Source organism: Polyodon spathula, chromosome 10 (genome assembly GCF_017654505.1).
Source record: "Polyodon spathula isolate WHYD16114869_AA chromosome 10, ASM1765450v1, whole genome shotgun sequence".
Taxonomy (NCBI): domain Eukaryota; kingdom Metazoa; phylum Chordata; class Actinopteri; order Acipenseriformes; family Polyodontidae; genus Polyodon; species Polyodon spathula.
In genome coordinates, this window is record NC_054543.1 from 28,324,540 (window position 1) to 28,341,559 (window position 17,020).

Consider the following 17,020-nt stretch of genomic DNA (forward strand, 5'->3'; position numbering starts at 1 on the left):
CCATCCTCTTTTATATTGTCACACATGACCCCTTGGTAAACGAGTGCAACCACCTCTCCAATCTGCGGCTGCCACATCATTTCCCTTCCGGGTCAATGAGTTCTTGCAATGGAGTCTCGCCTTCTTCCAGACTGGCTGACTTCCAGACCCTGGGAAAGAACTGTCAGACCAGCCCGTCCAAAGAACTCAGTTGTCACTGCTTAGTACTCTCACAGGTCGGGAGGGAGATTTACAACCAAGAATCATTGTATTTCTGTCAAGACGTCACACTTACATTTGTATCAAGGGGTTCGTTATAGCAAAAGGACAATCAAAATGAAGGATAAACTGTAGTAAATTAATGAGATGAGATTGTGAATAAAAGTATAATTACATGTAGTTGTTCATCTCATGTATGCAATGCATAAAACGTAGTACAAAAAGTAAAAATCCTAAATTGAAGCTGAACTTTTATTGAAAATCAATCTGACATGAATCATTTCAAAGCGCGCCAAATCTTAATCCAACATGCAAGAATCCAAAACCGGACTTTTATTCCAAATCAACCTGACCTCAAAAGTTCACTAGATCCTCAAGTTTGTGGTTGTTGTTGTTGTTGTTTCTTCAATTAATTTTGCTTCACATGGTTGCTGAAAAAGGCAAAAAACTTGTTTGTGCTTTTTGAAAACCTATATTCACGACAGAGGCATACTTTTTTTCAAACAAATTATTTTCTTTTCTGCATAGTTACACCATACACTTTTTATTAATACAAAAGAGTTGACTTCACTGCTGAGGTGTCATCCTGTGTGTGCAGACCACGATGTTGACAGTGTGTGTTTATTATTATTATTATTATTATTATTATTATTATTATTATTATTATTATTATTATTATTATTATTTGGTGTCCAGGAGCAAGGTTCGTTATAGCCAAAAGTTTGTTATAATCAATGCATTAACATACAGCTGTAGTTGGGTTCAACCAACAAAGCTGTTAATGAAACACAATGCACAAGCCCTGGAGTTTTATCCTGCTTATAAAAAGGATACAGTCATTTATTTAGTTTTTTAAACAAACAATTTAATTTATATATCATTCTGCTTTGGAGAAAAAATAGTCCCTCAAACAAGGTTCTATTTGTTATAAACATTAAACTGTAGGTTTTCCACATTTCCATTTATTGTAATTAATTAAAATGAATGACGCCTCAGTGCTGCTCTCAATCGCATCGTAAACAGAGCTGACATGACCTGCAATGTTAGCCTTGTTAATGACCAAGCATTTAAAAATGTCTACTTAAAAAAACATTTAAATTACTATTACTGACCTTTTTTTTTAACAATTACTTGTATTCATTTTTCCTGATTTTCTCCCAGTTTTGTTTAATGTCTAATTATTATTCAACCTGGTTCACTGCTGCAACTCCTGGACTAATTCAGATGAGACAAGGATGAAAACACGCATCCTATTAAATGTGTGCTCTCAGCCATCCACTTTTTTTTTGCTCTGCAAGCCTGCCGTTCAGCCATCTCAGAACTTACAACATTGGAGGACCATACAGTTCTGAATTGTGTACAGGCTACAGGGGTTGCTGGTGTGTGGTGAGCCAAGGACTCCTCAGCTCACCTAATCCCTACTCCATCTGGCCAGTGCTTGGCCAATTGTGCGCCACCCCCTGGGAACTCCTGTCCACAGTTTGCAGTGATATAGCTTGGATTTGAACTGGTGATCTCCAAGCTATGGAACGCATCCTCCACTCTGGGCGGAGTGTCTTTGCTGGATGTGCCACTCGGGAGCCCCCTGTTATTGCTGTTTTTATGCTTGGTCACTAACACGCTATCATTGCGGTTTATGTCAGCACTGCACGGAGCGATTGAGACCAGCACGGAGGCTAACATAACAAAATTGAATACTCTTGACCAGCCGAATTGCACACTGAAGCATAGAATTATCATAACAGACATTTACATTTACATTTTCAAGACAAATTGCTTTTAAGTCGATTTACAATTTATTTGTTTAATCAAATCAATAAAAAACACCAGCTGTCCAATAAGCTTGTTTTCTTCAATTTCATGACGTTGTTGACTTGTTAAGTCTTTGTGTCTCTTGGTTTTTCTTCTTATAAGTCTAGCCATTCTACTGTCATGCCTCTAAAAAGATCAAATGTGACGAAAGGAAGGTAACTCATTTTTTAAAACTTTAAAAGACCTCTCAATATAATGTGTATTTATGCGAGTTTAATATATTGTGTATTGCTAATGTATTAATTGAACTGTGCTTCTGCAAAAATGAGTTCCGTTGTTCATTGTGCTATTTACCTGCAGGGTAAAAAATCCTCAACAGCCAATCAGCGTGCAGCATCCAAACATTCTGTTTTATAAATAAAGATTATAGCTGGAGATTCGTAGCTCCAACTGTGGTGCTACCTCATGGATGTATTGTAACTTCAGAGATTATTCATTCACATAAATCAGTTTCTGCTGTAATTATCAATTTAAAAATAAAACTGTCTGTTTTTGTCCCATCTTGGCAAATTGTGTTAATGAAAAGTAAACTGGAACCGTTCCTTAAAACTCCATTTTAAAAAAACTTTGCTTCTAGAAACAGGCCCACTCATCACATTGATGCCAAGAAAGATGTCTACGGTTATTCTTAGTATTATAGTAATTTTTTTATATGCTTATTTTTCAGTCAGCTATACTGTTTATTGTGTGGTCTGCTGAGATTTTAAAAAGTCCAGGTGGTCTGTGAACAAAAAATTTTGAAAACCACTGGCCTAGGTCATTATTACTATTAAAATAACACTTTGTATCTGAGTACTGTAATGTCAAGGGAAATGGCATGGTTGGGCAGTACTTTTTGCTCTAGAAACTTTTCTTTTAAAACACTGGAAATCCTTAGACAAGAATCAGATCTTTCTTTCCAAAACATTGGCCCATGGTAGCCAACACAACACACAGTCCAGTGCTGACAGCTGGATAGAGATGGGCTGTGTAACGACATCAGACACTGACTCACTCCTAATAGATCACAATGGGGAGAGGAATGAGTAATGAATATAGCCTGTGTTTACCCACAAATGCAGATGTGCCCTCTGGCTGCCAACTAAGCTTAAACTATTATAAATGACAATAACAAATACTAGTGTTGGCAAAAATACTATATAACAGTGTAGAAGTACCGAAAAGAAATGTGTAACACGTTTTGGGATATTTATTTTTGGTTTTAAGTTATGTACAGTACCAACCTAGGACTCTAAGAACGCCAAACTATGATTTGCAAGTGGTTCACAATACAAGTTCAAATCTGCCTGACTTCCCAGACTTTCATGTGTTGCACTCCACAGCTTGGGAACACGATACGGGGAATGGGACATCAGGGACCCTAAATCACATGGTTTGGGACTGAGACAGACTACCTCTGCAGAGCAAGGCATCCATGTGGGGAAACTATAGCTTGCATGTGCCCTGACAGGATAGCCTTGTCTGGCAACCCCAGTTTTACCTAGAAGTTCATGTTCTAAGAGGATTGCTGCTATTGGAGACTCGTACTGCATTGCCGCTAATGTGCTTAAATAATTTCCATAAAAGGTTTGATATCAATGCCTCTTGTACTGTTGTATTAAGAATTGAGTGATACAGTTTTTAAAGTTACAGATGAAGTATGCCCCAGAGCATACACCAGTATACTGGATAGCCATTCGCTGTCATTGTGATTCCAAATCTTGTTATTCTTTTATAACACAAGACAAACAGGTACAATTTAGATAAACAAACATTCAGAAGTTTACGATACCATAGCAACAACAGACAGCTGAATGAAGTATTTGGTTAAACTTAGGACTTTCAAACAAGGAAAGGAAAGACCAACACACTTGTCACATAATAACTATAAAAAGAGGAAGCATCTATGTACTTGGAGACAACAATCTCCCTTCTATAAAAACTTTCATCTGGATTTTAGCCACCTGGAAGACTTAGCTTGGTGCACCCTGTAGTATTATTTGGACATATTTTGTCCTATTACTATTAAACATTTTGAAACATGCTAGATAATAACAAGACAAAAAAGTAATGCTACCTGATCAAAACATGTTACATGTACAAAAAATACTAAGTTAGAAAAAGAGGATCTGCAATTTATTGTGATCTGTAGAAAAATGTACACACGTAAAGCAAGACCCAATATTTCACCCTCCACATATCAGTGAAGTGCTCCTCACAATTTACGAAACAGGGATTTTCCAAACAATATGTGCTCCTCAGCAAATGCAAATTCATTCCCCAAAACCCAACAGGGAGAAAGTTGACTGTTTAGTGGTGACTGGAGGGACTCTTGAGCCTTGTTGGGTCTCTCATTTTCCTTTCGGGAAAAAAAAAAAAAGGTGCTACCAACTATTTGGAGAAAACAGTTCTGTGAATCAAGTTGCAACCCTTTGTAATGACTTTGGACTAACCCCCTCTTGCAGAAACTTGTATGTGAGCACTTGTATGTGTCTTGTTTATTCATTTTGCGGTTAAGGGTTGTGACAATCACTAAAATATTACTACTCAAGTACGACATCACTACCTAGCTAAAGTGAGCTAGTGTTCCTTGTCCATGTAATAATATGGCTATTGTTGTACCAAAGAAGGAAAAGGGCTGTCAAGAAAGTCATGTTCAGATGTTGTTTCTGTGCTACATAAACCTGGCTGTTCTTAGAAAAAGAAAGAGTGAGGTACAGATGTAATCTGTGTTTTATAGTGTGTGTGTGTTGCAGTTGGATGGAGTTCGAAACTAAAAGTGCATTAATGATGTGTAGATTTTAATGCTTGGAGGAAGTGTGTGTTAGCCTGTGTTCCCAGCTCCCTTACAGCCTCGTTTCCTCTCCGTGAGACCAGGCTCAGCTGAGGAACGCTTTTGTTTACTCATAAAAAAGGATCAGTAAGGCAAACTGGTTGCCACAATTGACCAGTTTACAGGTTCCAAGTAGCATCCTGAACTTCACACTGCTTAGAGACTGACTTTTAATCTCCTACGGACTTCCCTTGTGCTTCTGTTGTCGTTTGGTTTTGGAAACTGTGAATTGAGGTGGGCACTTTTTTCCTTGCTTTGCTTTTTTGCAGTGATTCTGTATTCTCTTGGTAACTAGAATAACAGTAGCAACATTCTTGCAGAAACCTAGCCCCATTTACTGTACAGTAATATAGTACTACAATGTCAATACTAAAGCAAAGGGTTTTACTGCACAGGTTTTTGTGATGTTGCAATGGTGATTAAACAGTAGAATTAGACATGTTGCTGACAAAAAGTTACTACCATTATATTGCTCTACTAAAACCTGTAGTCTTGGTCAGATATTGAGGTGTACCAAGTTCATGAAGTAGTCTGGTAGTCATGTATTTACTATTTTGCGTTGTCTAACAGTCCAGAACAAAGCTGTGTTTAGCAGTAAGTCCTCTAATACTACTACATAAATATGCACAATTAATTGTACTATTGCTGTAATAGAAACCAATGTAACTGACTAAAAAGTAATTTAGCAGTTTTGGGTAAGGGTGCAGAATGAGCAGTTTAAGCAATGGGCATTTGTCATTAGTGGTTGGAAGTACAGCAGGGTGTTGTGTAAGAAGACCCTGGAAAAACAAGGCTTGGTGCAGTGTGATACTGTAGTACTGCATACAGTAGTTAGCTCCATGTAACCTAGTGTTGTCTGTTTATGTCATCACAAACTACTTCATGTCATGAGTTTTGCCCAGAAAGAGTAGGCTACTTTGTTATTAAGGGTAATTTATTACGCTCATACAACTGAAAAAAGTATGTATGTATGTGGAATATGAGTGAATCGGTTTAATCATTTCATGGGGTGTAGCCTCCAAATCTCGGTTTGGCATGGAAAGCACAGTTAGAGCAGGGGATGTTAATCATCTGCGTGTACATTAAAACAAAAACAGAACAATTTTGGCATCAGACTTCATCTTTGGGATTCATCTGTTTCCTTCTAAACTTCCCAAGTTAACCCTTTTGGGACCAGAGCCAGGATTGTAGCCTTTTGTTTTCTACAGGCTCTGGGGATCTATGTTTTGTTGAAGGGTAATTTATATTTGTTTATTTCGTCTTTTACAAATATAGTAGTACATGTATGTTGCAGTCATGCAAACAAAATGAATATGATCTCATATTTATTTTTGGTTACAAACACATACGTTACATCTTAAACACTGAAATTGCTTTATTTTTTCAAAATGGAGAATATAACACAATTGTACTGTATGCTTTAATAGTGATAGTATGTTTCAAACACCAGTTTCACTGAGGTTTACCTGTAAGGTAACTGGGAGCTGTATTGGTCAAGAAATCTCTGATGTGTGAGAACACAGTACGTGTTTGGCTTAAATAATAATTATGTTTTATTTTATTTTTTTTACAAGAATAAAAGCAGTTACAAGTTAATTCATTTAATTATGACTAATAACTGTTGAGTTAAACCATAGTTTATTTTTATGAGTGTGTGAGAGAGAGTAAAATGTCTCTCCTGGGCCTCCTAAATACTTACTGTGCATGATGTTTGTTTCCAAATGGACTGCCCCCTTTTTCTTGTCAGCAGGTCTGAGTGGCAATAAAAAAAAGAAAAATTGAATTAAGAGTCACAGGATATAACGCCTATTAAAAATGTCTATCCTTTTAGTTTATTATGAGGAAAACAAGGCAAATGTGAGATTCTGGTCTGGAGGGGAAGTTTGGCAAACTGAGGAAAGTGTGAGAGCTCTCCAGATCAAACACCACAGATTAAAAAAGATAAGCTTGGTACCAGTCTGGTAAATCACAGCTCTCTTAATTAATGTATTATTTTTGTTTAGATTCACTTTGTGTATCATTTTGTTTCAGTCGTCACATCCTTGTGCTTTTTAAAATGTGCGTCAAAATGGCTCTCAAACATGTATTTTATCAACAGTAGGCGTACCAAAAATTAACCGTTAACATGCCACCTGCAACACTTCCTCCCTAATAGATGTAAGAAATTCATCAGTAGGCACATACTGTAACAAAAGTGGTGTTTCTTATATCCACTGGGGGCAGTGTTGCCGGGGGACTTTGGTGTACCAGTTGAAAAGGCCATGAGATTGTATTATGATTCTATAATTCACCAGGATGCGATGCAATGAACAGAAAATGTAATATGCAGTGAATCTAAGCAAGAAGACACTGCAAATTAGTAAAATATAGTGATGTTTCATACCTGTACCATGTTGCTCTTTAGTTTGATTTGTATGTTGTGCAGCCCATCATTGGATTAACTCCATATCACAAGTACTACATTATTTTTGACAAGCCAGCTTGAGGTTGTTCTACGAAAAAAAAAAGAAACATATAATTATGCAGTGCTGTTGCTTTAGAGGCTTGATTACAAATCTATTGCCTTACCTCTTATTAGCATTAGCTCTATTTTCCATACCACTTACTCTCATTAGTTCTATGCTCCACTGTGCTAGAATAAGGCATGGTTTATTCAATTTAGTAAGGTCAAACAGTGATGCAGTAATCATAATTTCTGTAATTACACCAGTTTCATGTTTTCTTTTGTGACATCTATTTTCTTATTGCATGGTTAATTTAAATGCAGGGTCATTTTTAATCTAGCCTTGGGAAACATTGGAAATACTGTTTGTGTTTTTTCAGCATACATAGTTTCTTTTGTTCTGAAATACTGTACAGTAGTGCGCAATATCATCCTGTTACAGTAGACTCCAGCTAAGAGAACACCCCTCTGGACGCAAGCGAAGTGTTCTCTAAGCCGAAGTGTTCTTTTAGACAGAGTCAACAGCCAGACACACTATGAATCAATAAATAAATACATATTCATTACTTGCCATGAAGCACACGCATAGACATATGAAATGAACACAATAAGTAAGAGAAAAGCAATAGGCAAGTGTATGTTAATAAATTATAATAATAAAGTAACATGCACAAAATTATTTTACAAAATGGCAAGTCACCACAATGGAAAACACCAAATTGCTCTGCGACTTGTGTCTGGTTCAGGTTTTTTCAGGATCTCAAACAATTTCCAACTTTTGTAGCAAGATAAATAGCAATCAGGTACACTCATGGAAATCAGACTATAAAACAAGGCAATGATATGATGGAGGTTCTGGAAAGATTGAATAAACCACTCAGTGTTCCTCAAGACACTCGAGATGACAAGTCACATTTGAAAAGATTGAATAAACCATAATGAATTTAAGTATGATGGTGATGAGTTATCAAGTTACAAAGCAGTACTGTACAGCTGTGAAGAAATCACTAGCAGTGCCAAAAAGGTGTTATTTTAAGCAAAGTTCCTGTTCCTTTAGGCGGAGCATTTACAATGGGAAAAATCTGTTTTACCGCAAGTGCGTTCTCTTAGGAGGTGTTACTATACACGGAGACTACTGTACTTTATGATCTCCTGTGCTGTGTCGTCAGGTTAAAAATATAATCTGGTGTTTCCCATACAATGTTATAAGCATTATTATAAAATTTGGGGGGAAAAAGATAATACCCTTTTAAACTGCTTCTGTGAGAATAAGAAGGGTTTCAAGGGCAGGGGCAACTGCAAAAAACTGGACAGTCAACCCACTGGACAACATGATAAACTATTGAAGAGTAGTGTAGGAATTAATTTATTGTGTAAAACATGGTTCTGGTCTTAGTATATGGCTTATAAATGGTAGAAACACAGATGTTGGACTGAGTAAAATAGTTATGGTCACCTTGGAATAGCCCTGCTACACTTTAAGATAAAAAAAAAACTTTAAATGTCATTTTAATTGTTTTTTTTTTTTTTAGATTTCCTTTTTAATGATGTTTGCAATTATTCAAAGTGGTTCTGGGCTGTGTCACACCAATATTGAGTTATCACGATTGTTCTCTATATCAGTCTTTACCGAACACTGAGTTTGCTTTGACATAACCAAGCTGCCAGCACTAAACAGACTTCCTCACTTTCTCTATATATGAGTAGGTGGTGCTAACATAGTTCAAAGGTCACATTTGAACTCTGCTGGCAGTTAGAATTATCCAGGCAAGCTCTTAGCAAGCCCATGTGCAGTTTAAGGCAGACTTAGAAAAAAAAAGAAAAAAAGATAATAACACAATACTGGAGCAACAGAACCTTGCAGAAAGATTGCAAACAAGAAAAAAGCTAAAACATTGATTTAAAGTAAGGTTTGAATCTACTAATTCCCCTGCATGAAAATATTGAATGGAAGAGCAATGTTTTAGCTGTTGGCAGGACCCTGCTAACTTACCTTGGCAGTGTTCTGACTGCCCCCCACCCATCTCCCCCTGCGTCTCAGTTTCCAAGACTTCTCAAAGTGAAGAGGAAATATAATGCCAATTAATTTGAGTAATCACTAATTGCTACTGGCTGGTTATAATTTGGACCATCTGCGGGCAGGAGACACTGGACTTGTCATCTGTGTAAGGCTATAGTGGAATTTTTGTAGCTTGAAATGCCTGTTGAAGAGGAATACTGAGTTCTGTTATAGCTGGTTGAAATTATGTCAAACACAAGGCCAAATCAGGACATTGCTAATTGTCCAACAAGGTTTTGTGAAAACTTTCACAGTATTTTTTGTTTGTGCATTAAATAAGGCAAACAATTCTGTAATCCAGCAAGTTTGATGTCAATGATAAGACTTACCTTATTGGAACAATTCTCCAGTAAGGACCTAGGGAGTTCATGTTTAGCTTGCTTATAGAGAATGTGAAATAATTGTAGTTTCCTCATTTATGTTCCTCCAATGTTCCTTGAAGCACTGATAAAGCATTGCCTTGAAGCATTGATAATGACTGAGCAATGTCTTCTTGTGATAATAAGTTTTGTGGCTAGTGGGGGAGTGGCTCGCTCCTGGAATTAGTAGAGCCAGAGTGGATGTTTCAACTTGATGAGTTTTTATTTTTGTGTCCGTCGATTTTTGGTGTCCGTCTTATTCCTGGGTTGTCACCACAAAGATTTCACAGGACGAAATGCTTTACTACAGTATACACGTATTGTGTGTGTGTGTGTGTGTGTGTGTGTGTGTGTGTGTATATATATATATATATATATATATATATATATATATATATATATAGTATATAATATATATATACACACACACACATTTTTTATAAAAGATATAGATCTCATATCTACTGGTTTGACCAAACTAAAATTATGAAAACAGGAACTTTTGTATATGGTAAAATATATTGCTTTATATAACGTTTAATATATATATATATATATATATATATATATATATATATATAGATATATATATCATATATATAATATATATTTTATTATTCTAATTTATAAGTTAAGGGATAGTAGCCTATCGCTAAGAAAACAAGGACTTTCAACAAGTGTGGCCTCGAGAGTTCAGATGTGAGCTGTAAATACAGTACAAGTGCACGTTGTGATTAGAACTGTGAACTGGGTTTGGAACTGGAAGGAAATATGGACATGAAAAGATAAAGTCTGGAAGGCAGTGTTCTTTATTTAATTGAGTTGAGGACTGGGATGCAAAAGTTCCTGCTCCTAAATCCTGGCCCAATTATCAATTGGGGGAAAGAGGAGGCCACTTTATTTCCAAGACATTTTGCATCTTTGGCCTAGCAGGGGTTACTCTTCCAGAGTATTTTAAACATGCAGGGAAGAATGTAAACATAGGGAAGTAGGAACATGCCTGTTAACAATTAGCCCCAGCAGAGAAGTAGAGGCTATCAGTGGTGATTAAAGGCAGACTGAATAAAAACAGACTGCTTAATCAGGACAAGGGCAGACCAACAAAGAATTACATTCACATTACAAGCCGTCTACTTCCAGGCTGCATGAAGCACAAGGCGGGAAACAGAAGTGCTAGAGAGCAGACAAAAAGAAAACAGCAACCAAAGAAAAACAAAAAAGAGAGCTTGTGTCTATCCTATATTCTTGCACTCACAGTATTAAAGACCCTTTAGAATATGTGTGGTTTGCTTTTATAGGTATTTTTTAAAGGGCTTTTTTTCAGGGCTTGTTTTTAAGGTCATGAAAAACTGATTCAAGTTTATATGAGGGCCATATTTTTAAAGTACTGATTATGAGTAAAATTGCGGATCACAAATGGTTTAAAGTAAAACCTTATTGTCACACAAAGAGAACACCAACATCTAAATTATAGTTGAATGGTGACTCTTTTTTTAAAATTATTATTGACCATAATACAATCTACAGTATCCTCAAAGAAAGCAGGCATGACAACCCAGACTGCTGGTATATGTTCCACAGTCTCTAAGCAACCACAGCATGGCAAATGCCTTTCACACATGGACGAGACTAATGTTAACTTTAAAACTCTATAAAGTTTCAAAATCTACTCTAGCTGTGATAGACTAGAGTTTTAAATTTGTAGTAAATCACCCTCTTTATATCCCATTGTGAAAATCAACTGTTCTAACAATGTACTGAACTCTGAATTGCCTACACTTGCAAAACAAGTTGGATTATGTAATCAGTTTATTGGAATTACGGTACTGAAATAAATAAACTATTTACTTGATGTCATTGGTGGTACCTTGTACCTTTATACTGTAATGTCTCTGGTTTATTTACATTAAAACCATCCTTTAAAAATCATTTTTTTAAATTAAAAAAACATTGAGGAATGGGCTAGTCTACTAGCCAACCGTTTGATAACCCATAGTATTGCTGAAGTTGAAGTTGAAACTCATTTATATTATACTGATCTGTGATGACTTTGCCTTTGATACTAACATGGTCTTCAATTATCACAGTTAATCATTGCCAAAGAATGCATGCTACAGTACATAGCACCATAGCAAATCACACTCAACAATGGTACTGTGATTTAGTGAAATGTTTGTGCGGATTATGTGTTATGTGTATTACTACCTTTCGACAGTTGTTGATCATGGAAAAAGTGTTTACTTTTGTATATGTAATAACATTGACATGAGCAGTAAAGCCAATATAAAAGCATTTGGTGTGTTTGTTTGAACAGTTCACAGTACCACTAAACACAAGTAATGATTTAAATAAAATTCAAACAACAAAAAGAAAAGAACAGAATCGGAACATGTGGTGACAACTAGCTACGATCTTTATCAAGTTTCAATATCTGTACAGTCACTTGCAGACTTAACAGAAATGGTGGAGAAAAGTTTGAACATTGAAATAGCCAGAGTTGCCACATGACAAGTTCTCTACACTATCACTATCAACCCCCACTGTGACCCATAGTGGGACATATGCCTGACACCCATCTGCACTGTGTAAAGTAACACATGGAAATAACAGACCTGCAAGAATGGATGCTGTAATTTGGATTGGAATTGACGGGGAAACAGAGGCCCCTATTGGCCAGAGTGAAGTTTGACAATGTGGAGCTAACCAGGTAGTACTTATACAGCCATTAAAATAGTATACAGCATACTAACTAAGTAGTTGAAACTAGAGAAAGACACCCCACTTCGGTAGTTTTGTGATCGTTAAACATATGCAGGTAAAAAGGGGGGGGCAGACATTTTCACTGTCATCTGGAATAGGGTAGTGGAGTGCTGGGAGAGAAGATGATGGTAACCTTAGAAACAAGGGCAGACAATGCAAGCTAACATTTGTAATTCAGAAGAACTACTATAAAGTCATTACTGTATATAGAAGTATGCAACGTGCTGTTCCTCATGCGTTTGTGTGAGTTTAGCTTGTGTCTATGTCCAAAGATAGGCCTGATAGGCCTCCTGCCCAAGCTTGGAGGCAGGTTGAGTCCAGTTAGCGCAGGGTGCTTCTGGGTGTGTGAGTGGGCGCTGCATGTCCAAGCAAGATGCTGTCACGCTCCATGCCAAGAATCATGTGAATCTCTTTTAAATTCTCAAAGATGGAATGTCTGGAATGAGGTTCAGGAATTATACAGAATGTTTACTGTTTTTTTTTTTTTTTTTTTGATACATGACAGGGGGTGTTTGTCAAATCTGTATGTGTTTGTGTGAGTGTAACTCCCACCTGAAAGAGATTTTGAAATAAGCAACTTACATGCGCAGACATACAAAAAATTATTTAAAAACAAAAACAAATAGAAGATAAGCTGAGCCGATCCCAACCGAAAGTCCCAGTTGTGCTGGAATGTTAATGTTAAAAGTTAATGTTTTTGAGAACAAATGAATTGTGTGTTTGTGCATAGAGTGCAGTTAAAGGTAAAATGCGTCAGTATAGATGTGCTTTTGCCCTAATTAATGAGATGCCTGTCATAGATATATGCAACATAGGCTAAATAAATCTTCAATTCAATTAAGAGCCAGTAACATCAAGTGATTCACTACTTTGGACCAAGTGTCTTTTTATTTTGCTGGCTAACCTTATAAAAGTTTCCCATAATGAAAGCGTAGCAAAGAGTAATAAAGTATAGTAAAAGCATGGTAAGGTGCCGTTTAAGCATTGTAAAGCACAGAGAGTTATGGTAAAGCACATTCGATAACATGGTGAACCGTGTTAACTATAGTGAAGGCATGTCTACAGAAAAAAACAGGGAAAAATACTTGTGCTGCTCTAGGTAGTATTGGCAACTGAAGAGCGCTGCTGAATTGACAGTCAATAAGTCAAGGCATATGTAGGAAGTATTCACCCCCCTTGGATGTTTTCAGTTTGTTGTGTTACAACCTGAAATCTCGATGCATTTAATGGGATTTTTTTTTCTTTGATTTATACAACCTACTCAACACTTTCAATGGGTGAAAAAATGGGGGGAGGGGGGTGAAAAAACAAATCAATTAAAAATAAAAACCTGAAAAGTCTTCATCAGCATGCTATTCATCAGCAGGGACTGGTAAGCTTGTCAGGGTAGAGGGAAAAATGGATGGAGCTGAATACAAGCAAATTCTTGAAGAAAACCTGCTTCAGTCAACAAAAGACCTAAGACTGGGACAGAGATTCACCTTTCAGCAGGACAATGACCACAAGCACAGAGCCAAAATGACACTGGAGTGGCTTGAAAACAAGAAAGTGAATGTCCTACAGTGGGCCAGTCAAAGCCCAGACTTGAATCCGATTGAGAATCTGTGACAAGACTTGAAGATTGCTGTCCACCAACAATCCCCATCCAACTTGAACAATATTGTCTAGAAGAATGGTTGAAAATTGCACGATCCAGATGTGCAAACCTGATAGAGACCCCAAAAGACTCACAGCAGTAATTTCTGCCTAAGGTGGTTCTACCAAATATTGACTCAGGGGTGTGAATATTTATCTAACCAAGACATTTCAGTTTTTGAAAAAATTTTCATTAACCGTTGTTTCATTATAAAAATTCTCTTGCCTCTTCAAAGTGTTGAGAAGGTTGTGTAAATCAAAAAAAAAAAAAAAATCCCATTTAAGGAGATTGGAATAAGAACATCTTAAAATGGTAAGGGGACAGTAAACAAATAAAAAAATGAAATTACTTTTTTCATATATACTGATGCACAATGAAAGACGCCATGTGGTCAGTGTTTGGTATATGAGTTGAGTTAAAACTGCCACAATGAGTTGATTAAGAATCTGTATAAATAGCCATTTGAAAAGACATGATTTTAATCTTTGCAAGAACAGTGAATAATACGACCTGGTTGCTATCGGCATGATTGAAGGCGGCCTGCCTGTGAGAGAAGTTGCCTGGAGAATGAGATGTTCTGCTTCAACACTCAACAGACTAGTCCAGAGAAACCAGAAAACTGGCCCTGTAAGGGAGGGTCACCACACCAGCCCAGGACCGTCACATCTGACTGATGCATCTGCGTAATCGTTTTCAGACTGTAGTGGTTACCAGCACGAGAAAATCCAGGACAAAAATAACCTGCGCATCAGCGAATTGACTGTACCTCGCCGTCGTCATGAAAATGATTTGCATGCTTGGAGGGGGTAACATGTTGACAGCTGAGAGATGAAATCATCATATTCTGTGGGCAAGAGAACATCTGAGGTGGTGGCAGGAGAGTGGTGGAGTGTTTTATTCACCAATGAATGTTGTTTTGCCCTTGACAGACCTGACGGAACATAACGTGTGTGGAGAGGTCATGGTGGGCGTTATGCTGACTGTTGGGTTGTTCAAGCCAACCGGTGTGGTGGTGGAATGTGATGATGTGGGGAGGAATCTCATTTAACACAAGAATGCCTTTGGTGCAGATTGAGGGCAACCTTACTGCTCAGCGATACATTGACAAAGTCCTTGAGGCAACAGTTTTTCCGTTCCTGCGAGACAATCTGGAAGGCTGATTTTCCAGCAGGACAATGCAAGACCACACAGTGCTAAGATTACAATTGCACGACTATAAGAAAACAATGTTGAGGTCTTGCCGAGGCCAGCTTTTTCTCCTGACCTGAGTCCAATAGGATATCTATGGGACCAAATCGCCAGTGCCATCCACAGGAGACCACCGCAACCAGCCAACCTTCACCAGCTGGCTGCAGCTGCACAGGAAGAGTGGGGGAACATCCCACAGCAGTCTATCCAGAGACTGATCAGGTCTATGCGTCAACACTACCAGGATTGTATTAATGCTCAGTGAGGTCATACCCGATACTAACTTTGTAATGTTTTCATTTTGACAGTGTGTTGAGTTTCATACTGTATTTTTGTTCACATTTTCTGTGATTTTGTTTGATATCTATGTTTAATATATTTGGTTAAATCCATTAGACCTGAGTGGTGTATTTCTTTTGTGCATCAGTATAGATCACTTTGAGTACTAAGGTCACAAACAATTACATTTAGATCCAAAGTTTAGATCAAAACAGGATTTAATTTTGCAGATTTGAATTCAGTAGTATGAGATACTCTAATAGAATTTCAAGTCACAGATCATAAAAGCTTAGTTCTGCAATTCCTTGCTGTTTGTCCATATACTACCTGAGTATAAACAAAGGTAACAATCTTCTAAGTGGACAAATTCAAGTCAAGATTTTTATGTCAGCGTTAGAGATGATTGTCTCCAAGCACATTTGATGCACCCTCTAGATGAATATCGCACCACATATGTATGTGTTGGGAATGGGACGCTTGTTAATCCAAAATGGGATGAAATGATTGTTGGAAATGGAATCCCACTGTAACTGAATGGATTAGTTTCTATGTGTCATTTAATATGTCTTTATAGTGCTTAACCGTCAATTACCATATGTGTAGCCTCCTGTGCATTTTACTTTAGCAAACTTGGTTGAGCCCACTTTGTTTATGTTATCCTAAGGCAGTTTCTGTTATGAACACCTTCAGAACATATAACTCTGTAATCTGTGCTACTTTCAGCCAAAGGAGGTTATAGACCTTCACACTGTAAGAAACACCTATAGAGCTGGTATCAGTAGGGGCTTTTAAACCTATATGGGTTACTATATATTTTACTGGCACAAACAACCATTTGTGTGCAGTACCTGAAATTAATAATTGGTGTTGTAATAAAACTGTATAATTCCTTTTATGGACTCTGTACCGATTAATTGTGTGCTGCTTTTGGTATGTTTTTGGTTTGTGTAAGTGCCAATACACTGTACAGTTTTTTTTTTTTTTAAAGTTTAAATATATGTTTTTAAGATTGTTGTTACCATACACATCCCAGCTGAACATATTAGTTCTAAGTGCGTTATTGCTGAAAATATTTCAAAGGGAATAGAAATTGTGTTACTTCCGTACAGTTACAGTGTCAAGAATTATTTTGCAAAAGTCTTATTACAATGTGGTGCTCATGAGTTGACCAAACTACTAGTATCTGTTTTGAGTCCATTTTAATACTGTACATTTTCATCACAAGTACTGCAAATCCTGTGGTAAGTTTATGACCAATGACTTCTATATTACCTTACTGCAATGTATAATGTGTTGGAAAAGAGGACTGGGGTCAGACATGGGTGAGACATGTGCCAGGCAGCTTGCTTGCTGAAACAATCACTTCCCTGCAATCAGACTTGAGGAGTCTTTTCAGAAGCTCTTTTGCTGGAATAGACAAATAGAATGATTCATTGTCTCGTTCTGCAATATTTTCCATGGTTTAGGCTTTGAT

General features: G+C 37.1%; 1 protein-coding gene across 8 annotated transcripts in view; it reads left to right on the forward strand.

Moving 5' to 3' along the window:
• The window catches only part of LOC121322053 (tensin-like), a 309,001-nt gene that overhangs the window by 132,528 nt on the left and 159,453 nt on the right, over positions 1-17,020 (forward strand). Inside the window, exon 1 of one of the 8 annotated variants that reach the window (XM_041261530.1) lies at positions 4,890-5,056. The exons of the other annotated variants lie outside the window; for them this stretch is intronic. The gene's annotated coding sequence lies outside the window, so the exon portion shown is untranslated. Of the gene's footprint in view, positions 1-4,889; positions 5,057-17,020 lie in introns of those variants that run through there. 8 annotated transcript variants of the gene reach the window in all.